Source organism: Alligator sinensis, unplaced genomic scaffold (genome assembly GCF_000455745.1).
Source record: "Alligator sinensis unplaced genomic scaffold, ASM45574v1 scaffold1115_1, whole genome shotgun sequence".
Classification (NCBI taxonomy): Eukaryota; Metazoa; Chordata; order Crocodylia; family Alligatoridae; genus Alligator; species Alligator sinensis.
The window spans coordinates 683,468-708,791 of record NW_005842317.1 but is presented as its reverse complement, the minus strand read 5'-3'; the positions used below and the strand labels follow the sequence as shown (position 1 = coordinate 708,791).

The following is a 25,324-nucleotide window of genomic DNA, read 5'->3' as shown; positions in this document are numbered from 1 at the left end:
GAAGGACGGAGCCCCGAGATTGCCCGCGGAGGAACGCGTCAGCACCGAGGGATACCCCAAGGGAAGACCCCCCTCTGAAGACATCATCAAAGTTATGGCAGGCGAGTTTTGGGGTCCCCCTTGATACCAATCGGGGTAAACTTCGGGGCGCATCAGCAAAGCCCGGGTGGGCGAGATCTGGGGCCCAGGCGAAAGCGGCACGTGATCTCCTGGTCGAGCGGCGGCGGGTACACATGTGCAGCCACTCTCTTCTGGCACAATGCCCTTCAGTTGTGGGCCAGGGAGTGGGACTGACCTTCCCAATGCCCACTCCCCTCTCAATCGCTTCCTGTCTCCTCAGCTTCCCTCACCCCTTCCTCCTGGCTTTTCCCAGCAGCTGCAATGGTGACCTTGACTGGAATGTAAATGACCCATTAGCAAAGATTAAAGGCTTTTATTTATTTACAGATTTGCAAGTGTGAGGGAGGGAAGGGGGGCAGGAAAAAGATGAGGCAGTTGATTTTTTTTTAAAACTTTATTTGGGCTCAGTGAAGCCCTCTACCCCCTGCAGCCCTACAAGTCATCTTTCCAGACACCTGTATACACATAGTCCTTAGACATAGTGTTGGGGGAATCTGTTTGAAGTCACTCAGTACAAGCTGTTGCATCTCTCAGAAAATGTGCTGGTCCCCACTCAGACAGATGTCCTGTGTCACTGGTGCCCGCAGCACTGATGGATGGGGAAGGTAGGCCAGAGTCTAGGTGTGTCGTATTTAGGTTCCACTGAAATAATCAAAATCCCCAGGGATGTTCTTCATGTGATGTCCAGGACTGGCAAGCAGTCGCTCACTTGAATCTAAGGCAAAATCCAGAGAACTGGAAGTTATGTATTCTAATGGTTTCAGACAAACCAGAACTTCTAGAGAGCTCTTGCAAGTATTTCCAGCACACTTTATTCCATAACTGCGGAGATCTTTTCAGTTCATAAAAGAAGCCAAGAAGACCCAGGAGGGAAAAATTTCACACTTTGTGATAATAGTAAGTGCTGGCTGAACACTGTAAACTAGATTGTGCTTTAAATGATACCCTTTGGGGCATGTTGGTCCCAGGTCTCCATGATGAGACAATACAAATACATCTATTGCCTGACCCTAGCAAAAGGTTTTGGAAAATGCAGTTTTTTTCTGAAACTTACTTGAATGTGTCTAGAAGACTATACAATGACAATGAAATTTTCTAGCAAAGTGACACAGCAGCTGCCCCTACACAGCACTAGAAAGTTACCCCAAACCTTCCTGGATTGGGGCATTTAAAACCCTCAGTAAATTTAACTTGCTGTCTCAGTCTGTGTTTGAAAAACTGATCACCAAGGATGCCAACGGTAGGCCTGTGGTGTTGTAAAGCTAAGCAGCAAAACATCATTAATGTCCATGCAGTGAGAATTAAAGTGAGTCAGTATCTGCTGGTTCAACTGTAGTGGGCTCCTGAGACTTGGCCATTTAGCATCTTGCCACGGCTTAGCACTAGATTTCTGGCCTGTACCACATGATCTCTATTTTTGAAGCCAGGGAAAAACAGAGATCCTGTTACAAAACTGTTTCACAGTATTTGAAACAATGATAGACAAAACACCCTGTAAAAGGACCAGAAGATGATAACCTTTGCATTTCTCCATCTCTTAAACTGTATATCAGATTGGTCGTCAACTTGATACAGTCTTGTGACTCTCATTCATGACACTGTTTGGTGATAATTATTGCATTTCATTCTTAAGATTGGCACTTGGCATCAGATGTGGGACTTGTATACAACCACTAAAATGTAGCATAGTCAAGTATTTATTTAGAATTCAGTCCCACAAAGTACTGAGCCAATGCAACTTGACAGTACTCAGCAGGATTAGGGTGGTAGGGTGCTTGTACATGTGATGCCTCTAACATGTACCCATGACAAAAATGTCACTTTGTGTGGCTTAATGGCATCACAGTGTACACATGCAAGACTTCTGGGGGTTTTAAATGACTTTTCATCATTGCAAACTAACTACATCTGGATGTTGTTTAGTTTGCAATGTTGCAAATTACAATGATGCAGCTCTCAGCACACCCCCAGCCACGGGAGAGGCCAATAGGCTTTGTAGATAAAAAGGATTGGGCCCCTCACCATTTCTGCCTTCAGCAGGCGCCTGTTGAAGACAGAAGCAAAGAGGGACGTGATCCTTCTTTCTTTCCTCCATCTCCCCCCCAACAGAACCTGACCACCTATTCCATGGCTGGGGGGTGAGTTGCTTGCGGGCCAAGTGGCCACTGAGCTGGGGGGAACCCTGGTTCTTCCCTCCAGGATGGTGGCACCCCCTGGGGCCACCCAAGTGGACTGCTACTGGGCCAGATGCTGCCTCAACTCAGGGCTGGGGAAGAGTTGGATCGGACCAGGTGCTGCCTCCAAGCTGGGGCAGCACCTGGCCCACAGCATCCTGCCTGGGTGGCCCCAGGGAGTTCTGCCACTACAGAGGGAAGGACTGGGGTCCCCTACATCTCAGAGGCTGCTCGGCTCCATTCAACTTCAGGATAGCACTTAAGCACATAATTCTTCTTGAGTATGTGCTTGAAGCAAAGGATGTGCTTAGCTTTCTGCCCTGCACGGGGTTGCTTTCCTGAACTGGTGGATGAACTGAAACAAAATTAAAGCAACCGGAAGTGGGTCTGTTAGACATTGGTGATATGCCTGGCTGTCTGAAATAAGATATAAACAAAAAAACCCATTCATTTTATTACATTTTATATATTTGTATGTTGTTCTTCCAGAATTTAGCTTGGTAAAATAAATGCATTAATTAAACCAGACCTCCAGAAAGGGTGTACAGTTTATTTCAGAGTCCTAGTAAATCGTGCCAGGGACAGCATTCTCAACAGGAATTCCAGAAGTAATCAATAAGTAATTACATAATCTGTCTTACTCTGTTACCAGTCAGGGGAATATCTTCTGGGGTAGTTAATCTATATAGAGAGGAAGAGATCCAGCTTTTTTCCCCCTGATTGCCAATGGTTTGTCTTTGCTTTGTTATATTATGCATAATAATCTTTTTACACACATACACATCCATCCCCCCATTGGCAATTGTGGGGTGGGGGAAGAACTGGATTGACCTATGCTGCTTTACATATTGTGTGTGTGATATATCTGCATGCCTGCCTATATTGCACAGACAGTATATAACGCTATAGAGATCAATCCAGCTTTGTATTCTTGATTCATGATGCTTTGTGTTTAACAATTTTTGTTCTTGAACAGTTTATTTGCTTCTTTTGGATTCTGATCTTTGTTGCATTGTTCTGCTGTAGAAGCCTCTAATTTTTATCTTTCATGATAATTGCTATCAATGATAAGAAAAATGTACCTGCCATAATTGATTACTGTCACATTTGCAAGGCAAATCAGTGCTTAAATTCAACATTACCTGGTTAGGGTTTTGCTTCCCTTTGACTCCTCCTCTTCTCCATATTTCTCAGCTGGTGAGCAAAGAAGGAACCCACTTTGCATTGCTGTCATTCAGATGAATTGCCAATGGGTCTAGAAACTGAGGTGAAGCAGAGAACAAGGAAACAAAAAAGCCTGGATACACCATGTTATTACCTCTAGGCACCCAGCTCCAAGTCCTGGTAGGTTGTCACAAGCTATGTGCACTTGTGTGAGTATGTAGCCCAAGTTACAATCTAGTCACTGATTAATTGAATTAATGCTGATATAAGACCTCTTTACAATCTTAACATTGGCTGTAATAGAATCTAAGCACTGAATTTGGAATTGCAGACTCCACCTTAATTCACTGGACCAAATGAAGTATCATCATTGACTTTGGGAAAAGAATGAAGTCCATAGTCTTTCTCTATGAGTTTGTAACCAATGCCTATTATTTCTTTTTCACAGTTTAAGCCTGAATTATTTTTCAGTCTCTTTCTTTCCCCTCTCACATCTGCCTACTTTCTCCTCCACACCAAATAAATGTATTAAAAGAATCTCAAAAACAATCTACTATAATTTTAATACACTAAAGCAGCCAACTTTTGGGGAGCAAGACTTGGATCATAGTCTTGAGTGTTCCACAGACTTCCAGAATAGGAAATAGTTCATACCACTTGGTTCTGGACAGTGGAGGTGCCTTAATGCAACACTGTGGGCCAGCAGTTACCTCGTGAGTGGGAAGCAGAACAACCATGTTCACATAGCACATCACACATGCATTCAAATGATAGCTAGAGGCAGAGCTAATTAGCCTGGGTGCATTGAAGTACTAATACAGCTATCCTGCTTCCAATTCATGCCTGTGTGCGCCTTGCAACATAGAAGCAGGATAGCTGTGTTCCCACAGTGCCAGACAACAGTGCTGTGTCCATTCAGCATGATGCAACAGGACTTTGATCCCAGATCAGTTTTTCACAAGTCCCATATGACAGAGATCTTGAGCACAGTGGGATAGAGCCTTGATATCTGGGACTGAACCCCAAAATTTGGGAGAGTGGGTTGCTTTTTAAGTCTGTAACTCCAAATGTAATTTAAGCCCAGCTCAAGAAGAGAGCTGAGTTATGCTTTATACTACTTTATATTGAGTTTTCACAAAACACTGCTAACTACCATGGCAACAACAGTACTACAGTGGAATGCTGAACACAGATTGCATTCTTAGGCCATAGATGCATTATAATTGTAGAGCTACAAATGTCCGTGTGATACTATGCAAAGTGAGTGTCCAACATTCATGTCACACCTACTGCCACAAATGACAAATGTACCACAAAAATGCTCCTCTTTCAAAAAGGATCTTCTCTGTAGTGCTATGATTTGTAGAGCCACATGTAATGTGTGGATAGCTTTATATATAGCACTATAGGCAGTCTGTTGGCTCCTCCCATCATCCAGCAGTCCTTCACTCTCTCTCTCCTTTATGAAGAGGGGAAGAAGGAGAGCAGCTGACTCCCTAACAGCCCACCCAGCTGTGGGAAGCTGTCCTGGAGCCCTGCTGGAACTCTGCCACTGCCACCAGAAATTACTGGCAACAGCTAGTGCTCTGGTGGTGGTGACGGCAGAGTGCTGCATCCACTGAAGGCAGTAGTAGCAGGAAGGCTTTGCAGCATCTTTGTAATACTACAAGTGAACATGTGTCCATAGTTTTAGAGATGCATAAATATACTAACTTCAAGTGCTTTTATTCAACAGCTCTTAGATGATCAGAGATACAAATCCTACACATTCTAATTATAGTGGTTACACTTTCTTAAATTCTCCCTGGTGTTCAATGGAATCAATTTGTTGTCCTTCCCCTTTCTTCAATTATTCTATTCCAGGGACACTTTACAATATAATTGCTGCACCTCATTCTTAGAAGTTCATGTACTTAATTGGCAGACACACGATACTGCACTGTGCCTTATTTGCAAGGAATGTTTCTATATCAGTCAACACACTGAATAGAATGTAGATAACAATTACAACTAAATTACAGTAATGCATTTATACACGCTGAACAAAGTGAATGGATATGATACAGAAACAAAATGCTAATTTCCGGTTTTATTCATCAAGGAGGTAAGTAGGAAGAAGGAACATTTGTATGTGTGCATGTGTATACATACATACGTGTATACCTTTTATAATTATTATTTGTATTCCCATACTCGCACATAATGGAAGAAGGGATGTTTCAGACAGCTGGATCAAATTGTAGGTGTATAAGAAAAGAAAGAAAGGTGACGGGGGTATATAGAAGGTTGTACAGCAGTGCTGAGCATCTGGAAGTGTGGATGGAAGAGCCAGTTGATAGCAATGAGGGAGGGGTTATCTAGATGGAAGTGGAGTAAAAGAGGAGTGGAGTCCACTGAGTTCTTGTTGGTGGGAACAGGGCTAGGTACAGACATTCAAAAAGCCTGAGGTGGGATCAGTCCAAGTTATGTGCTTTTCTTTAAGAGGCATAGTTTAGATCAGTAGCAAACAGAACACACATTTGCCCTTTGGGGGGGGGGTGTGTGTGTGTGTGTGTGTGTGTGTGTGTGTGTGCGCGCGCGCGCGCTTAGGCCAGGTTTCACCATTTTTAAACCAGTCTGTGTATCAAACTTCTGTTCCATTACAGGTATAGACTGGTTTCTGATCACTTATACTGATAAAAATGTCATGTCTGTACCTGGTCTAGGAGTCCTGAGGATGATTGAGCTGCTGCTTGAGAGGGCATTTCCTGGGGGACAGAATCCTTGCATATGGGTCAGAGTTGGTTTGTAGGCATGAACGACGTGTGCCCCCGGAGGCTGGGGGAGCGTTGGCAGTGGTGGGAGCGTGGCGACAGTAAGCGGGGGAGCTCTCGCAGACGCCGCCAGCTCTGTCAGCAGTCTCGGCAGCAGCCAGTGGGGATTGCAGACCGCCAACAGACTCAGCAGGGTGGTGAGCGGCAACTGCCCACAGGACCCACCGGCATTATTGGAGGTGCCTTTTTGTAGGGGGTGCACCACCACGCTCAGGGTGTGCACGTGCACCTGTGTGCACCCCCTATGCATTGCCCCTGTTTGTAGGAGCAGGGAGGATTGGAAGCAAATAATAAGAGGCATCTCATTTGTAGGCAGGCCCTAGGATAGGTGGAAAGGGAAGGTAGTTGGACTGGTGGCCAGCGGTACAGAGTCAGGATTTATGTAGTCTTGAGAAAGGAGCTAGGTGCTTGTTGGTAGGATGTACCACAGAGAATTTGGCGGCTACAAGGAACTATACCAGTGAGAGTCATTTGCTTGTTGGTGGGGATTGGAGAGAACCTTTGAAACCAGGGCAGTTTGGGGAAGCACAGTATGTGTCAGTAAATAGAAATTGGGGAGGGTCTGGATAGCAGGGATAGGGTGCTGGGGACTTCTGGGTTGGTTGGTTATATCATAACTGGCTGTGTAAACAACTATTTTCTTCCTTCCTAGGGATAGTCCCTCAGAGGTAAAGCTGCTCCTTTGGCAATCCCTCACAGTCGAGGATGATTGCCTTCCACGACTGTCTTATCTCTGTGTCCAAAGATGGTTGATGAGACCTAACTGGGATAAATAAATTCTACTGCACCTCGGATGTGTGTTTTCCATGTGAGGTGGGTGGTGCTGGATTCTTGATTTGGTCCGTGACACGTTATTTCTGCCACTCCTGCTTTTCCATCACCTGTTGTAGTGAGGTTTCGAAGTACTGAAATCGCTTCAGCAGACTCTTCCTCCATTTGGGATAGTCCTGGGCGATAGTTTGCCACAAGTTGACATTTATGCTGCATTTTTTTAAGTTGGCCTTGAGAACATCCCTGAAGTGCTTTCCCTGCCCTCCTCTTGAACATACACCTTGCCTGAGCTGTGAGAATAAAACTTGCTTCAGGAGTCTGGAGTTGGACATCTGCATGACATGGTGGCCCAATGAAATTGATGTTGGATGATTATTGCCTCAATACTCATACTGTTTGCTTGCAGGAGGACGCTAACATTGGTTCATTTGTCTTCCCACTGGATTTGGAAGATCTTCCACAGGCAGAATTGATGGTACTTCTCCAACAACTTTAGATGTTTCCTGTATGTTGTCTATGTCCCAGCTTTGTATAGCAAGGTGGGGATTACAATTGCTTGATAAACCACAAGCTTGGCTTTGGATCTGATGTTGCGATCTTTGAACATCTGTTTCTTCAGGCATCCAAAGGCTGCACTTGCATATATAAGTGGTGGGGGAAAATATTATTTGAGGGGCCTGAGCCCCACTTGATCCCCACCCCTCCCTCCTGCAGGGCTGTTGCAGGGCCAGCATATGCAGCAGCAGAACACCTTCATGCCGAGCGGCGCTGGGCACTGCAGGGCAGTGGTGCCATGGTGCTGCTGCTGTTGCTGTTGCTGGCCACTGTGAAAAGTTGTGGGAGGCCTAAGCCCCATTAGCCCTGGCCTTTTGCTGCCTATGCTTGCACATTTGAGGTGATGTTGGATTTCTTCAGTGATGTCAGCCTTTTGTGAGAGATGGCTTCTGAGGTACAGGAAATACTCAACATTCTCCAGAGTCTCTGTGGATCTGGATTAGTGAAGCTTGGGACTGTTCATTAGGAGCTTGTTGGTGGAGGACCTTAGACTTCTGAATATTAAGTGTCAATCCCATTTTCTTGTATGCCTTGATAAAGTTGCTGCGATGGCCTGAAGGTCTGCCTCTAAGTGAACGCACACTACAGCATCATCAGCATACTGGAGCTCAACGATTGAGGTTATGCTGGTCTTGGCTCCAAGTCAGCTGAGGTTAAACAGTTTACCATCCATTTGTTAGTTTAGTTCCACTCTGGCTGGAAGTTTGTGGGTGGTCAGATGTAACATCATGGCAAGGAATATTGAGAAAAGTGTTGGAGTGATGATGCAGTCTTGCTTAAATCTTGTTTTAACCTCAACGTGAGCTATGATAGACCCATTACTGAGAACCACCACTCTTATGCCATCATGGAGCAGGCAGAGAATGTGGCACATTTCAGTGGGCGTCCATATTTCAGAAGGATCCTCCACAACACTTCTTGGGGGACAGTCGAAAGCTTTTGTGAGATCAAAGAAAGCCATGTAGAGAGGCTTATGTTGTTCCCAGCACTTCTGCAGCTGGTGAGCTGTGAAGATCATGACAGTTGTGCCTCTCATGGGTGTCTAGTGCTTCTTGAGTCAGGGGGGGCAAGTGCCCCACCTGACACCAGTCAGTGACCGGGGCGGGGGGGGGGGGGGGGTGCGGTCCACCGTGGCTGATCTCACTCACCATAAAAGTGGGCACCACTTCCAGAACTCCCACAGACACTTTCAGAAGTGGCACAGCCGCTTTTGCTGGTGGCCCCGCTCCCGGGCCGGCACTCGCAGGGGAGCTATGGTACTCCCACCTGCCCCTTGCTAAACACTGAGCGCAGCCTGACAGGGGGTTCCCCAGCACTCTTGGGGGGGGGGGGCAGAGGCACCCCCGTGCACTCCCTATGCATTGCCCCTGGTGTCTCTTGATGACTTAAACCCATACTGAGATTCTGGGAGGAGCTCTTTAGCAAGTGCAAGGCAATGGTTCAGGAGGGTTCTTGCAATGATCTTTCTTGTGGTGGACAGCAGGGTGATCCCTCTGTAGTTTCCACAGTCAGACTTGCCTTCTTTCTTGAAGATTGTCACAATCATGGTATCCCTGAGGTCCTCTGGGATTTCCTCATCATTTCAGATCCTTAAGATGAGGGCACAGAGTTGTGATGTGAGCTCCTCTCCCCCCTGCTTGAAGATTTCCATGGGGATTCCATCTGCTCCAGGTGCCTTGTTGTTCTTCATCTCCTTGATTGCTTTCCTCACCTTGTAAAGGGTTGGAGGGATTTGGAGATCATATCTGACTGGATGTTGCAGGATGGAGCTGAGAACACTCACATCAACAACAGAGTCCCGACAGAGAAGGTATTCAAAATGCTCCTTCTAATGGGCATTGATGGCTCCCCTTTTCCTTGATCAAGCCTCCACCATCCTTAAGTCTTGAGGGGGTTTATCCCTGAGTGATCTGACCATAGATGGCTTTGGAGGCACTGAAGAAATCATGCATATTATGAATGTTAGTGAGATCTTGAATCTCCTTAGTCTTGTCTTCCCACCACTTATTCTTCGTATCATGGGTCTTCCATTAGACCTTTCTTGGCTTATTGGAGATTCAGTTTTTCTTGCTTAGAGTTGGTGTCATTTTGCCAAGCACAAAAGGCCTTGTGCTTCCAATCGATCTATTCTTGGATTTCTTGGCAGTGGTCATCAAACCACTCTTGATGTTTCCTGGTAGAGAATCCAAGATCTCTTCAAGTTGCTGATGATGGTGGCCTTGAGGGCACCCCACATGCTGACGGCATCCTCCCATTGCTGCTGATTAGAATTCACCAGTTCTTCACTGAGGCACTGTTGGAAGAAGTTTTGCTTGCTTGAGTCCTTGAGTCCTTCAGCGTTGAAGTGGGTTGAAGCGTTGAGGTGGGTTGAAGCGTTGAGTCCTTCAGCATTGTTCTCCCAGTGGCATTGCTTCTGCTGCAGCCATTACTTGGCAGCCAGTTTGAGTGAAATAACCAAGAGGATGAGTCAGTGATCAATCCAGCAATCCATCAGCTCCTAGGATAGCTTGGGTGATGTGGACATCTTTGTGATCCTGGGCTCAGACAATGATATAATCAATCAGGTGCCAATGCTTAGATCATGGGTGTTGCCCTGATGTCTTTTGCCTTATTTTTTCTGGCAGAATAGGGTATTAATGAATCTATGTTCCATGGATTTGATCAAGAGGAGGATGCCATTGGAGCTGACCTTTTCTACTCCTCCTTTGCTGATGGTTCTGTTACAGAGGTTAGAGTCCTTTCCTAATCTAGCATTGAAATACCTGAGAAAAATAAGTCTGTCTTCTTCCACAACATCAGAAAGGACTTGGTCAAGGCTGGCACAGAATTCCTCCTTGGTTTCCTGGGCAGTGTCAAGAGTTGGGGTATATGACCTGATGACAGTAGCATATTGGCTTCCCACCAATTCAAGATGGAGAGTCATGAAGTGCTCATTAATTCCTATAGGGAACTCACTTAGTTGGTTTATGAGGTCATTCTTAATGGTAAAACCAACTCTGTGAAGTCAGCATTTTCCTTCCTGTTTACCCTTCCAGAAGAAGGTATAGCTGCTTTGGTGTTCTTTGAGCTGCTCATCTCCTGCTTGCCAGGTCTTGCTCAGTGCAGCTACATCAATGTTGTGTTACGTGATGTGGAAAAGACTTACCAGATGAGGAATGGAGGCGGCGGCATGCCGCACCGGAAGACGAGCATGGCGAAAGTGAAACCGTGGCAGGCAGAGCTGCCACGAGTAAAAGCAAAAAAGAAAAAAAGGGGCCAAGCCTAAGGGAGCCAGGACCAGCTTCCTCATTGGCATGCGCATGCTTTACAATAGCATGCCAGGATTGATTGGTCAGCCAGACCCCCGGGTCCGGGATAAAAGACCTGGAGGAAGACAAGTGGCTGGGGAACCGGAAGTGAAGTCCCCAACCAGCCTGGAGGGGCCAGAGCCAACAGGCAGTTCCAGTGAGGGGACCTGGTGGTTACCCCAGGAAAGCATCTCCACAAGAGTACAGGGCCAGAGAAGGCCCAAGGATTTACTTACAGGGTTGGCATGGACAGAGGAAGCCTGCAGTGAAGACTGGAGTCTGGCAGGACCCAGCAATACCAGAATCCAGACATGGCTGACTGACGGCAAGTACCAAACCCAGGAAAGAGGCGATGCACCAGGGGACGGAATGGTACCGAAGCTGGACAATGTATAAACGGAGGAAAAGGGAGCCGTAGGAAGCGCTCAGGGTAGAAATAGTGCCCCTATCCTGCGGCCATAAAATTCCGAGAGCCAGAGCACCAAGAAGGTACAGGACATGAACTTCAACAATACAAGTGACGACATCGTGATTGGCATTAGGTGGGGTGTAGGGGAGGCGAAGCCCCACAAAGGAGGAACAGTGGGAGCGACCAAGGGGAGGCACCAGGGGAGATGGGACCAAACATCTTCCTCCCAATCAGAAATTAATTATCATCAAAGATGTGGCAGGTGAGGCCCCCTGGGGAACCAACCTGAAGTCACCTCAATAACCAAACTATTCATTCCTAAGAACAACGGTGTGGTTTGAGAGGAACTCCCATATGCGACGCCCAGGGGAGAGACACGGGAGGCTATACATGAGTTCTCAGGCCACAATTGCAGTGCAGCGCTCTGGGTGTTCACTCTTAGGGCTGTCCATGAAGGTCCTGATGTTTCAAGTCTCTAAAATGATGGTGTTTTCACTGGTATTTTCAAACACAGTAAAGGTGATCCCACTGGATGTGGTTATCTGGTCAGGAAGAAATGTGGAATACTGTATTAGACAGGACATGTTTAGGGCACCTTTTCTAGCCCCCTCCCCAGGTAGGGTGTGTAGGGTAAGCAGAGCAGATCCTCAAGAGGCTGGTCAGTCACAGTTACAGCTGCCAAATTGCACTCCTGGCTGATCCAAGAGCTAGACAACTTTCTTGTAACTGCCACTTTCATACCAGTTCATGACTAGGAGCTTCCAAACCTCACAATCCTGCTCCTGCCACCATTAGCTGGTCACCAAAGGGCTTGAGGAATATGCTGGAAATGCTGTTTTCATGGAAGATGCTTGAGCATGACTTTTATCGTGAAGAAGCTGCTGCACATCAGCTTCCACACAGCTCTTGACAGAACAAGACCTTGATCCAATGGCAAGGAGACCAGGACAACTGGGGATCTTGTTCCACTGCCTTCATCTGCCTTTGCAGCCACTGAGATTCTAACATTTCTTTCACCTGCTCTGTCGTTGAGGGCTTGTAGGCCCATGGCTAGGGTCTGGGTGGGCTTATTATAGTGGCAACCTGTACTTGCCATGTCACAGCACCATCAAATGATATATGTGGCTTTTCAGAAGGAAAAGTATTGCCATTTTTTGTCCTCACCACATCCTGGTGGTAGTGCTGCTGCTTGATCTATGACCGTTTATATGTTAAAGTTACCCCCACTTATTTCACAGCCAATCTTCCCTGAAGGTCATTCCACTATTCACCACTTATGAATGCACTGGATAGCAGTACAGCTCTGTCCCACAGTCAAAAGTGAAGCACATTACCTGGAAAGCGACAGATGCCTGCTGCTTCTAGGGCTGTAACAGTTCTATGGCTAAATAAGAGACTTTAATTTCTTGAGTGATAGAGCAGGACCTTTCACCAGTATGAAATTCAGTCAAGAACTATAGTAAATGTTCATCTCTTTTCATAACTGTTGTCTTTCTTACTTATGCATAATCATAAAGGCTTTTAACAGCCTATAGAAAAGAATGCTTGACAAAGCTACAGTCTGAGACTATTTTTAATACAATAAAGGTCACTTGCTGAATTTACCTGTCATGAGGCAAACCCCTGAGAAATATAATTTATTGCTACTGCTTATAGAGGTGACCAGTGCAAGAACAAGTCCACACATCTTCCAACAAATCACACATCGCTCTGGCAAAGAGTCAAATAACATAGGCTCCTGGAAACATACAGACAGATTTTACTCTTTCCAAGAAACTCCTGCCAGTGGATTTTAAATCAGGAAACTTGCTACTTGATATTGTGAATGTCAAATAGTACAGCAGAGCTTGAGCTGGAGCTGAGCCTGACTGTCCAGAGAATTAATTTTCAAACCACATAAAACATAGTGGACTTGCGCAGCAAGAAATTTAGACTTTGGTCAGCAACCAGAAGGTACATGAAAGGATCAAACACTATATGCACAGTAACATGCCATAAAACAAACATGTTTATAACCCTTGGAAATATGACCTATACATGTGTGGCTTCACCACCACCTATTCATGATAACCTTAAAAGGGGGCAACTGGTGATAATTAAGGAAGACCCTCCCCTCTGGCTCATCTGCTGTGAATCTGAGGATTAGATTCTAAATGCCACACAGCAAGTGAGGTGAAACTGGTATCCTGAGACAGAGACATCTGAGCCTCAGAGTTCAGGGATCTTTAGATGCAGGGCAATGCTGCATGGACACAGGAATTGCAATCAATGTTCAGGGTTTGGATCCTGGGTTTTGGTTCTTTTGATTCCAACAAATTGTATTTTATATCATCATAAGGTAAGAATAGTTGTCCTGAGCCTTCTCTCATGCTGATCCTTCCTTGTCCCCCTTCTGAACTGATAAAAGATTTATTTCTGTGGCTTCTTCAGCCCCCTTCACAATTACTTAGAAGCCCACACCTCCAGTGGCACCAGTAGGTGTTGTTGTTATAGTCTCTCTTCTTAAGAAGGGTGGTGAGAAACAGAAGGAGCCACTAAGAAGTGAGCAAAGATGTACAACTTGAAGGAAGCATCTGCCCTTTTACTGTTGGGGAACAGGAGAAGCAGCTGGCAATAGCTCTTTTAAAACTACTTGCTTGCTGATTCATCCACCTACCAGCCTAATTTGATAAAGTCCCTGGGGGAGCTAGATATGAAATTAACATCAGTGACAAAGCAATCATTTGCCTAGGAGAATATCCTTTTTTTCCCCAACCACTCGTAAATGTGCAGAGATGTTTTAGGAAGAAGCAAAGGACAGTGCTAACAGGAACAGGGGAGCAGGAAGTGATTAGGATGGACAGAGTGACTGGTGAGTGGGTAGCAAAAGCAACAGAGCATAGAAAAACTGCATCTATGAGAAAGCTAGCACTCTGAGTTGGGGTGGGGGGCATTGGAATATTATTAGACCCTCCATGAAGCAGACTTTTCTTCCTACAGCAGTGCACCCTGCTGTAACATCTCCTTTCAAGTCTTGCTAAAAAAGGCTGCTTCTTAGCATTCAGAACTACTCCTAAACCAATCATTGTGATCCTTTGCTGTCTGACAGCATCCTCCAGGGTCTCTATTATACTTACCATGTGATGTTCTGTTTTGCAATTCCAAAAAAATCAGAAGCGTGCTGCTCAGTTTAATTTATCTTTTGGCATTAAAGAGGCAAATTGTTATTCTCAATTGTTTCAATTGATTTGATTGAATTGTGAGTGGTTCCAGTGTTAAGGTAGGTACTTGAGGTTTTCTCATTTAGACAGCCAATCAAATATCCGATTGCTACAAATTCTGTTGACTCTTACTGTACGTCTTGGCAGTTGTCCTTGTTTTCCTCTCTCATTTTTAAAATGTGCTAAATGCAGAAGAAAAATAATGACTTCAGTGACTTAGTTCTCCTAGGACTATATATGAATGTTTGGTAGAGGATCGTTGGCTTGAGTAGCTGATTTCTCCTTAGTCAGATAGATATTATATTTTTAAAAATAAATAACCGATTTTTACTTATACTCTGAAAGGATAAAGACACTTTTAGAAGGGCAGAAATAAAAACGTAAATCAGACTTTGTTCCTAATTTTCCATTTATAGGAAAAATGCAGTGCATTACAATAGAGGCCTAGAGTGTATACACACATGTAAGTCAACTTAACTAAATCAACCTAAGTTAAGCCACGTCAGAGTGTACACACATGGCAACCACCTTGTGAGCCCTCTCCTGCAGTAGCCCCTGGCCACCAGCTAGGGGTCACTGCAGACTGTGGCCAGGGGGTGGAGTCAGGGGGGAGGGGCCCAAGGCCTGACCTAGTCAATCAGGGAAGCCCAATGCCTCCCCCCACCCCCCCTGCCCCGCCTCTTAAAGGGCAGAGCCCAGACCAGCTGGAGCCAGCTGCTGCAGTCAGGAGTCTGTGTTGTTAGCTTAAGCCTCCCTGCTGATGCTACACCCCTTGCTTGCTGTACAGAGCTGTCCCTGCTCTGCAAAGCCTTCTGTGGCCTCTCTGCCACCCCTTCTTGCCTTCCTGGAACTCTGGGAGCACCCCATAGTTGCTACTGGCACCCCTGGACCCCAGTCTGATCTGCAGCCTGTGTTAGCCATTCTGCAGGCCTTCTTGGAGCACCCTGATCAGGCCTTCAGGTGCCTGAACAACCTGCATTGCTTCCAGGACAGGCAGAGGGGCCACGTGCACAGCCAGCTCGAGATCTGGTTCCAGCACCAATTCTAGGGCCTGTTCCAGAGCCTGTAACTGGGGTCAACAACTGCAGCCCTCTCTGGGACATGCTTCTTATGGCTGGAGCTGACAAGGAACATAATGCCCAGCATCTGTGCCAGGAGCATAAAGCCCTGATGGAGCTCATTGAGGGGGGCCATGCTGTGTGGCTGGCCATCAAGACTGTGTGCCATTGCTTCTGAGACCACGCAGCTAGTGCAGGTGGTAGAATAAGGAAGTGAATGTCCCAGAGGCTCATGGAGCATTGGAGTGCTGGAATAACTCAAGTCAACTAAGTTAAGTTGACTTAGTGTACAGGCAGTCCTCGACTTACAATGTTTCGAGTTACAATGTTTTGCACTTACAACATTTATAAATTGACACCCTGTTTCAACTTTATGATGTCATTTTTGACTTTACAACACTTGATCCGATGCGACGCCATGCCAGCGAACAAGTTTGCTGCATTGCTTATCTCCCTGGAGAACATCTGTCCAAATTTCCTTGGACACTGTCTTTAAGAAAGCAGACAAAACTCCAGAAAAACCTGCAGCCAAGACTCCTGAGAAGACTCCAGCCAAGAGCCCTTCAAAAAGTCCAGCAAAGTCACCTCAAAGAAGTCCTTCTAAACCAATATGATTGCTATTTACAATAGAAATACATTAATGTAGCTATATTACTCATCTATAATTGATTGAGTACAAAATTCTGGGGTATTTTTGGTGAAAATAGGGTATCGGGCCTTGGTTCAGGAACCAATCCCCCATTTATAACATTGTTTCCTATGGGAAAATTGGTTCCGAGTTACAACGTTTTGACTTAAGACACGGTTTTCAGGAATCAATTGTGTTATAAGTCCGGGGACTGCCTGTACACACATACTTTAAGTATATTTAGAGTCAACTTACCTAATGCAACTCAAGGGGTGCAGACAGAAATGGCAATTTTTGCCTCAACTTGCCACAGATAGCAGTTTATAGCTGTCACCAAACACAAGTGCATGGCTGCAGACAGCTTCAAAAATGACCAGTCTGGTGAAAATCTGACCCCACATTGCATGAGGTATCAAAGACCTTTAAAAATGTAACGTCTTTTGTAACTTGTCTGCTGGAGCTCCCAGATGTTGCTGTTTTCAAACAGGGAAGGGAGTGGAGGGAGTTCAGTCTGGGGGGTTTTCAGCCCCCCCTGAAGTTTGGGGCAGCTATACTGGAGCCCCCCCCCAGGGTGTGGAGGCTCCAATTCACCCACCCCAGCCTTGAGCACCAGCTGGGGAGCCCCCAGAATGAGCTCCCTCAGTTGCCTTTTCCCCTTCCCATTTTGAAAACAGGAGCACTGGCAGAGAGCCATGGCTGTTGCTATGGGAACCTGAGTGCAGGCTCCCAGCCCTCGGCTAGATTCCCCTCCACCCTGGAACCAACAGTGAACTTCTGTTTGGTCTGGGGTAACGCGGTAACTTGGAACGCTTTGGAGAAATAGTTCTGAGTTACAGCTGGGAAGCTGAGCTTCTGTCCGCACCCAAGATAACATGCCTCAGAGAGGTGTATTATCTTGTGCCACATTTTAAAACAACTCTACTCCACGTATGTATGTATGCTCTGACAGTTAAGTTGTCTTAAATTTAACTGTCAGAAACTTAGTATGTGTGTACACACCCTTTGCAACTAAGCTAATAGAGCATCCAGTGAGCTACTGATATTTCAGTAGAATATGCAAAGTGCCATGTGTGGTGGGACAGTAGAGGGTACTACTATGTTGAGACACCCACCTCACCGTGCCCGATCAAAACCACGCTTCAGGTGTCACCCTGGGGCATCTATGTTTGCCTGACCTACTTCATGAAGCACACCCGCAAGCCTGGGGTAATCGCTGCCATCACCCGGGCTCTGGTCTCCATTACGGTTCTGTGCAACACGGGGTATACAGACCCCAGGTTGGGGATGCTTAACCCCACCATGGTATTTCAGGGTGCTTCTTTTAGCCTGAAGCATTCAAAGTAGCCTCCTGTACTGGAGGAAGTAAAGAGCCAAGCCCACCTTAGGTAGCCAAGCAAAGGAAGCTATAATGACTGTCTGGCCCCTCTCCCCTCAGGAATCCACAGCCAGCACACTGCATGCAAGTAATCTTTTATTGTTCAAAGAGAGAATAGGGTTAGAGGAAAACAAAGATATTTCAGAGAAAACACCTTGATCAATATAGAATAAATTGAGTCTCATTCAATATTGAGTTTAGTGACTCTTGATACACGGCTAAAATTCACTTAATCCTAATATACAGGCTAAGTTTCCATATCTACTCATGGTATAATCATCTGGAGCATCCCTCCAGAGATCCAAGCTTGTCTGTGTCCACAAAATGACTCCTCTCCTTCCCAAAATGCCTGCTCCAGGAAAAAGGAAAGAGTGGGTTACACAGGACAAAAAAAGAGTGAACGCTCCCCCCTCCCTCAGGAATTTCTCCAGCCCGGTCATGTAGGTGACCAGGTTAAAACCAAATAGCACGTGGGTGAAAAAGGAGGGGTGTGCGGCATGTCCCAAGGCAGGACAGAGAGAGAGGGGGATTGTTTCACACCATGGACCAAATTCATCCCTAGTGTATTGCCATTCATCTCCCTTTACTTACACTGATATAAATTTGGCCCTGTGACGTGAATCTGAGCCCCTCGTAGCTGTCAGTCAAGTGAAGAAGGAAAGCATATCTTCCACCCCCCACATCCCCACCCCCACCTCCACCCCCAAGACAAGATACTAAATAGGGAAGCATCTTGTGTGGCAGGGGTTTTCTTGATGTTCCTTCTCTGTAAACAAATCCCTGTCCAAGATCAGAACTGCCAGTCACTTATGTCTGACAATGAATAAGCTAGAATCTGCACCTGTTGTCACCTCATACCAGTAACTAATGCCCTGGGAACACCCTAACTAGCCTGAGCTTGGGTGGAGGGATGGGGGTAGGCATTTAGCTAGAGATATTTTATATAATGTATTAAAAAAAAATTAACCCCCCCCCAAAAAGTATTTTTGCCAATCTGGTATAAACAGCCAGAAAACTTCTGTGAACTTTAACAACCCCTTTGCTTCAGTTTTGCTTTCAAGTGATTTACTAGTTGGTCTATTTATACTGGTTTAGATGAAGCATCTAACTCAGTATACTTCAAATTGCTTCTGGCACCACTCGGTATATTGGATAGAAGAGATGACACTCCACTTTATTTTTTTTTTTTTTAAGGTTACACTTATCTTGTTATGGTCATATCTGGCTTCTCGGTTGAGGCCTGGGTGCCCCAGTTGCCCTGCCCTGGGCAGAGGCTGGCCACAGAGCCTTGGCTGGGTGGGGAGGGCCCACCTGGGGACCACCCCAACCCCGTGTGTCCCTGTCAGGAGGCACCTGCCTCTCACCCCAGAGAGAACTCTGTGCAGCCACTCCTAACTGCTCTTAAATTAACCCCCTCTCTTGCGGGGGCAGGTCCTTCTGCCCTCCCCGCGTGGCCAGGCTCCCACTTGCCTGCAGCTGGGGGAACTCCTCTTGCCAGGGCTGTGCCCGCCTCTGCTCTATTATGCATTCCCACGCCACCTTTGCCCGGGCAGTTGATCTGGTTTGCCAGGGACCTATGTGTGGACCCCAGAGGGTACCTCAGCCGTCATCAGGGAAACCCCCTAACTCACCTGCCACGACTTTGAATGGATCTTCAGTGGAGGGGGCCCCCTTCGAGGAAGCCTCCAAGGCCGCTACGCTTCTTGGCGGGTGTTCACGGGCCTCCATCCTCCCCTACACCCTGGCCAAGCACCACCCTTTGAGACAGGCCTCCAAGCCTATTTTTGCAACTAGCCCCTGCTGGTTTCTCCCCTGATCTTCATATAGCCCCTCAGCAGTGATCCCCCCCGAGTCCTGGCCAAGCTCCGGTGGGAGGGCTAGGAGGCCCTTGGGTTCAGGCTCGACTTCCCTGGTGCCCTTAGCCGTCAGTGCCTACTGGCAGTGGCTCCCCGTACTCCCTCGCCCAGAGCTAAGGGCTCTGTGGATCTATCTTTACAAAAGGGACCATGGCACTTGCCTTGATCCTTAACCCCTATTCCCAGAAACACCCGACGTGCCGCGAAGTGAACAAACCCACCACTGTGACTGCCAGTAAGGTGTAACCGCAAGGAGAGAAGGGAAGGAGGACCAGAAGGAGAATGGAGTACCCCTCCCCGTGGAGACTCTGTGCACCCCTAGTGCCTCAATGTCCCTAGGCCAGGGCACCTCCAAGTCAGAGCCCGTGCTCTCACCCCAACCAGGGCTTTTCTCTCTCTCTCTCTCTCTCTCCAAGCTCTGCTTCTACTCAGGATTGTAGACTCCATCGCCTGAGGTCAGAGGTCACCAGACGGCTCTTCCAGGGGTTGCTGTGGGTCCCCCTGCTGGCTCCCTCAATCCCCGGTGGGCTTCTTCAGTTCAGGGTTTCCCGCTGCTCCTGCCACGGCTATCACAGCCAGCGTTCCTGCTGGTTTCCCCTCCGGCGCCTTCAATCCCTGCCATTCCTCGGCTCAGGAATCTCCTGTAGCTCCCACTGCTCTTGCTGCTGCAGCAGCCGCTGCTGCCACCTCTGCCGGCCTCTTTGCTGGCAATTCCAATCCCTGCCGGTCTTCCCCAGCTCAGGGATCCCCTGCCACTTCTCTTGCCGCGGCTGCACGCCTCCTGCCCGGAGGACCCCTGCTGGTTCTCCTATCCTTGGCGGCCCTCCAGCACCTTCGGGGCTGCCCTTTATCTCCACTGGGTGGCGTCTCCTCCTGACGTCACCCGGTCCCAGCTGGATATAAGCGCGGCTAAAGAACCGTGTGGATGGTTTCCCGGCGTGCGCTTCCTTGCTCCTCCCGGCCCCTACAAGAGGTATGCTGGGGCTTTCTTTTCTTTCTATTTTGAACTGGGGTTTGCCTGTAACCACGGCTTCCCCCTCTCCTGGTCCTGTGTCCCTGGGATGAGGGCCATTCACCATGGCTCTGGCTTCCAGGCTGCAGGTACATCTGCAGTGCAGCTGTGTCTGTTTCTGAGTGGGGAGGGAGAACCATTCGAGGTCAGAGGTGTTCCTCCTTGCAGTAATGGTGTCCGGTCCCATTAGTCTGCCACAGTCTGGCAGAATTATTTTAGCACAAAGTTAGAAGGTTCAAAGCTGTTGCAGTTTCACTTGATTAGGTCAATGGAGATTGAATTTTAATTCTGTGCATGGGACCCCACTGCTTTCTTCAGTGCTCCTCTGCACCCAGAGGGCACGTCCAGATAAATACGCACGTGCAGGGGTGCATATTTCCCATGGCACAAATAGCAGAGGGGTCATATAAACCCTCCATGTTGCTCCCTTGAAGTGTGGAGAACAAATGAACACGTGGTACATGGCACCGCAGACATGCTGTGGCGCCACATACCATACAGCAGTGCTCATCTGGACATTGCCAGAGAGTCTAAAATTCTCTGCTGTGTCCAAAGTGAATGTTGGATCATTACTCTGAAGGAGCCTTGCACTCAACCAACTGATGCATAGTTATGTAAGTTCATTCATCTCCTTCATATGATCCCTGTATGTCAAGTACAACCCTTGTAAAGGCACATACTTTCTTTCCATAAGCATAATGAAAGAGCAGATGAATGATCAATGCACCTGCAAAAAAGAGAAGCTAAGCACTCCTATGAAAACAACAGGGCATTTACAGAATGCTAAAGTTTTCTTGGGAAATTATTTCTGTTCAGGTATGTGAACAAGGGTGAAATACACATTGTTTTTAAGAAGTGGCTTAATAATTATAATGGTTTGAATAAGTTTATTTCAGTTGGTGTATGAGAGTGCATTAAAAACAGCTGGGCTTTTCCAATTTCAGAAGTGACTTTTTTATCTGATGAAATCTGTTGAACTAGAAGAAACTAACACAAAAATATTCCAGTGATATCTGCATTACTATTAAATAAGGAGAAACTCTCCATTAGTGAGAACACCTTTAATTATCACTCTACCCATAGCAGTCAACTTTCATATTTGGATTTTGCACCATCAAATGCACTATTCCTGTTTATATACTTAGATTTTTTTCCATGTCATGCACAGTAAAGCAAGAGTGTCAGTTCAGATTGTTTAGTGTGTGCTAATTAATATATTATCTAGTCATTTTGTTTATTTCATTTTTGGAAGAAACAAATTACCTTGCACAATATAAACTGCAGTAGGATTCTAGTTGCTATAGCAATGGCATTGGAATGGATCTTGTCTCTCTTTTTCTGTCTTTAAAAATGACAAAGGTGCTAATCAGAACCTCCTCATGGTATACTTGTACATATTGCACACTCATGAGAAACTCTTAGAGTTTAAGGGAAAAATGTAGGGGTCTTGTGAGTTTCTCCAGTTGTGAGGAGAAATTAGTAAAGAAGTCAGGTGTCCTATTTCATGCAATCCTGTTTATTTACAAAGAAAGTTCAAAGCCCCATTTCCTTAAACAGAAAAGATATCAAACAAGGGACAGTGCCTTTGCAGTATACTACAGAATTTCAGATTTCTATAATCAGTCTATTACTTAAACTAGTTAGTAGTATTTGAAATATCCTTAGCCTTTCTCTCTTTTTTCAGTCTGTAAATTACTTTAATGTATCCCTTTTAACATATTTCAGTAATGACTTAGAAATCACCATTTTCAGGCTTTTATGCCAGGGATAGACATTACACATAAATAGATTTAAGTGACCAGAAACTGATTTAAACCTGTAACAGAACAGACATTCCGTGCACATAAACCAGTTTCAAAATGACTGAAACCGATTTCAAATAAACCTGGCTGAATGTAGTATCAGACTTGACTGATTGAGCTCAAACTGGTTTATGCAATGTCTGTCCCAGACCCCTTCCTGGTTTAACTTAAACTAGAGTCCCCCAGCATCCCGGGATGCTCTGTGGGCTGGGCTCTCTGCTCCAGCCCAGCAGGGCTTCCCCGCCCCTTTGCTCCCCAGCCAAGCCCGGACAAGCAGGGATAGGCAGGGGAGGGGGTCTGGCCAGAGCGGGGGTTTAATTCCCCCTCCCTGTCCCATCAGCAAGGACCTGAGCCAGGTCTGCCAGGCGTTCTGCCCTTGCTACTGCAGCAGCAGGCCAGCATGTTTCTTGAGGCAGAGGGGGCAGGGAGGGGGGTTATTCCTCCTTCTATCCACACTGCACCTGGGGGACTGCAGCCAGGTCTGCCTGCCCTGACCACCACCACCACTTGCTCCCTGCTTGGGGCAAGCGATGGAATAAACCCCCTCTGCCGGATACTGGAGGGAGGGGGAATAAGCCCTGTCCCTACCCTGCACTGAAAGGGCCTTGCTGCCTGGCATCTGACCGTGCCCCTGCCTAGGCACTGCAGGGTCCTTGATGGGGGTAACAGCCCCCGTCATAGTGTTGGGAAGCATGAACCCCTTCCTGGGAGGGGGGGCCCCACTGTGGGGTGGGCAGAGCTGTACCCTCAGGGCACCAGCAGCCCATCCTACTGAGCTCCCCACCCCTAGCCTCCAACAGCAGCTCAAGGAGCCTGGGCCAGCACCTGCCTCAACAGCTCTGCAGCCTCAGCCGTAGCCATGAGACATGGCCAGCCATGTTGCCACTAGCTGCCAGCAATGCTAGCTCCTCCATGGGGGAGGCCCCATGTCTGGGTACCTGCATGCTGTGCCCCACTGCCTGAGGACACCACCAAGAGTTGCACACCATCACTGCCAGCCAGGGCTGACCAGAGCTGCTGGGCACGCCAGCCTATCCACATGCCCCTTGCCCCATTCCCCGCCCCCCTTGCTGCCCCTTCTGCCCACCTGGGCTGGCCATGCTCCCCTGGTGCCCAGGTTCCCCCTCTCCCCACCACACACAAAGTATACAGGGAAGCGGAAGACAGCGCAAAACTTTACTGAGCAGCCTATGCCCCTGCAGCTAGATGGGCACAGGCCTCTCACGCTGAGGAATGTGTTGATGCTGGTGGCAATGTCCTCCTGTGCTGTGGGGGGCTGGGATGTGTAGCACAGCCACAGGTAGCCCTCCAGGTGGCAGTGGAGGATGTGGGGCAGCCTGGGCTTGCTCCCCACACCATTGAAGCTCAGGGTCCTGTGCCAGGTGTGCAGGTGCATCCAGGGCACCATGGCAATCAGTAGCAGCAGGGCATAGTGGGTTGGGCACCCCTCAGTCCATGCAAACAGCTCCTCATGCAGCACAGCATACTCAGGGTGCAGTATCAATGCAAGGGCGGCTGGCCCCAGGGTGCCTCCTGGGACAGTTCCCTTGCAGGAAGGGCAGGGGCATGGACAGGTGCTCATCCCAGTCATCCAGGAGCCCCATACCCCCTGAGCCCAGGTGCTGTGGGCTGGGTAGCAGCACAGGAGACAGGCTGGCCTATAGGAAAAAAAGCATGGGCAGCAGGGTCTGGAGTGACAGCAGCAGGTGCTGCTAGGATCCTGGCTTATCCTGGCCTGGGAATGGGGCGAGGGAAGCAGGCTGCCTGTGACCAGCACCCAGGGGCCCACTGGCCCCATGGGAGTCAGTAGGGATGGGGGGCTCGGCTGGTGGCTGTCTGGGCCTAGGCCTGCCTGGATGACTTACCATGGTCCCTGGGCACCCATGCATGGCTAACCCCTAGTCTGAGGCTGGGCAGCACACGACCCATGGTGCAGAGCATTTTATCTCTGAAATGTTGCAAACTCTCACAAAAGGCTTCTGTCTCTTGCCTTCGCAGCCGCTGCGGCTGCACATGGGGGAGAGGCCACTATTGGCAGCCGGGATGTGGCTGCAGGGTCTCTGCTGCCAACAGCCTGGGCCCTGGAGATGTGCCAACTCTGCAGGAAGAGGACCCAGGGTTCTGGCCACCTGTCCCTGGGCTCCGCCCCCTTGACACCCCAGCCCATGCATGTGTAGATGTACCCAGTATCTCCTAACTATCTTCCTTTTCGCTGTTATGTATTACTTGCTATGCGAAGCATTGTTTAAACACCTCCAGCAGTACTTAGGGTTGTTGGTTGTAACCGTGTTGGTCTAAGGCAGAGGGTCTCAAACTGTGGTCCACGGGCCACGACTGGTCCGCGAGCTCCATTCAGGGGGTCCGCAGAAAGGTTACAGAACAATTGAGAATATCTGTACCTGTAAGGTAAGACTACTGATATTAAAATATGAGTTGTGTACTTTGATTTGTAGAACAAAAAATGTTTATTAAGTGGTCTGCTGAGACCCTCAGCAATTTTCAAGTGGTCCGCGGAAAAAAAATTTGAGAGCCACTGGTCATAGGACATAGACAGACAAGGTTCTTTGGGTAGATGCAATATCTTTTATTAGACCAACTAAATAGTGATTCATAGACATTCAGGCTGGAAGGGACCCCAGAGGATCATTGAGTCCAGCCCCCTGCCCCAGGTGCAGGAAGTCAGCAGGGATCCCAGCAAGATAAGCATCCAAATGTGTCTTGAAGGCATTCAAAGTGGGTGCTTGAATCACCTCCGGCGGCAGTCTATTCCAGGCCTTGGGGGCTCGGACAGTAAAGAAGTTCTTCCTTATGTCCAGCCTGAAACGGTCTTGGAGGAGTTTATGACTGTTTGACCTTGTCATCCCATGGGGCACTCTGGTGAACAGATGTTCCCTCAGATCCTGGTGAACACCCCTGATAAATTTATAGGTGGCCACCAGATCACCCCAGAGCCTTCACTTTTCCAGGCTAAAGAGCCCCAGGGCTCTCAGCCTCTTATCATAAGGTCTGTTTTCCTGACCTCTGATCATGCGTGTGGCTCTTCTCTGCACCCTCTCAAGCTTCTCCACATCCTTTTTGAATTGTGGAGCCCAAAACTGGA

The 25,324-nt window shown here is 47.6% G+C and overlaps 1 long non-coding RNA gene across 1 annotated transcript in view; it reads right to left on the bottom strand.

The window, feature by feature from the left end:
* Positions 1 to 538: 538 nt before the first annotated feature.
* Positions 539 to 25,324, bottom strand: part of LOC102378073 — a 31,112-nt gene continuing 6,326 nt past the window's right edge. Inside the window, exons 2-3 of the long non-coding RNA XR_324426.2 lie at positions 3,437 to 3,556; positions 539 to 835 (exon numbers count right to left, since the gene is read on the bottom strand). This is a non-coding gene — a long non-coding RNA (uncharacterized LOC102378073). The remainder of the gene's footprint in view (positions 836 to 3,436; positions 3,557 to 25,324) is intronic.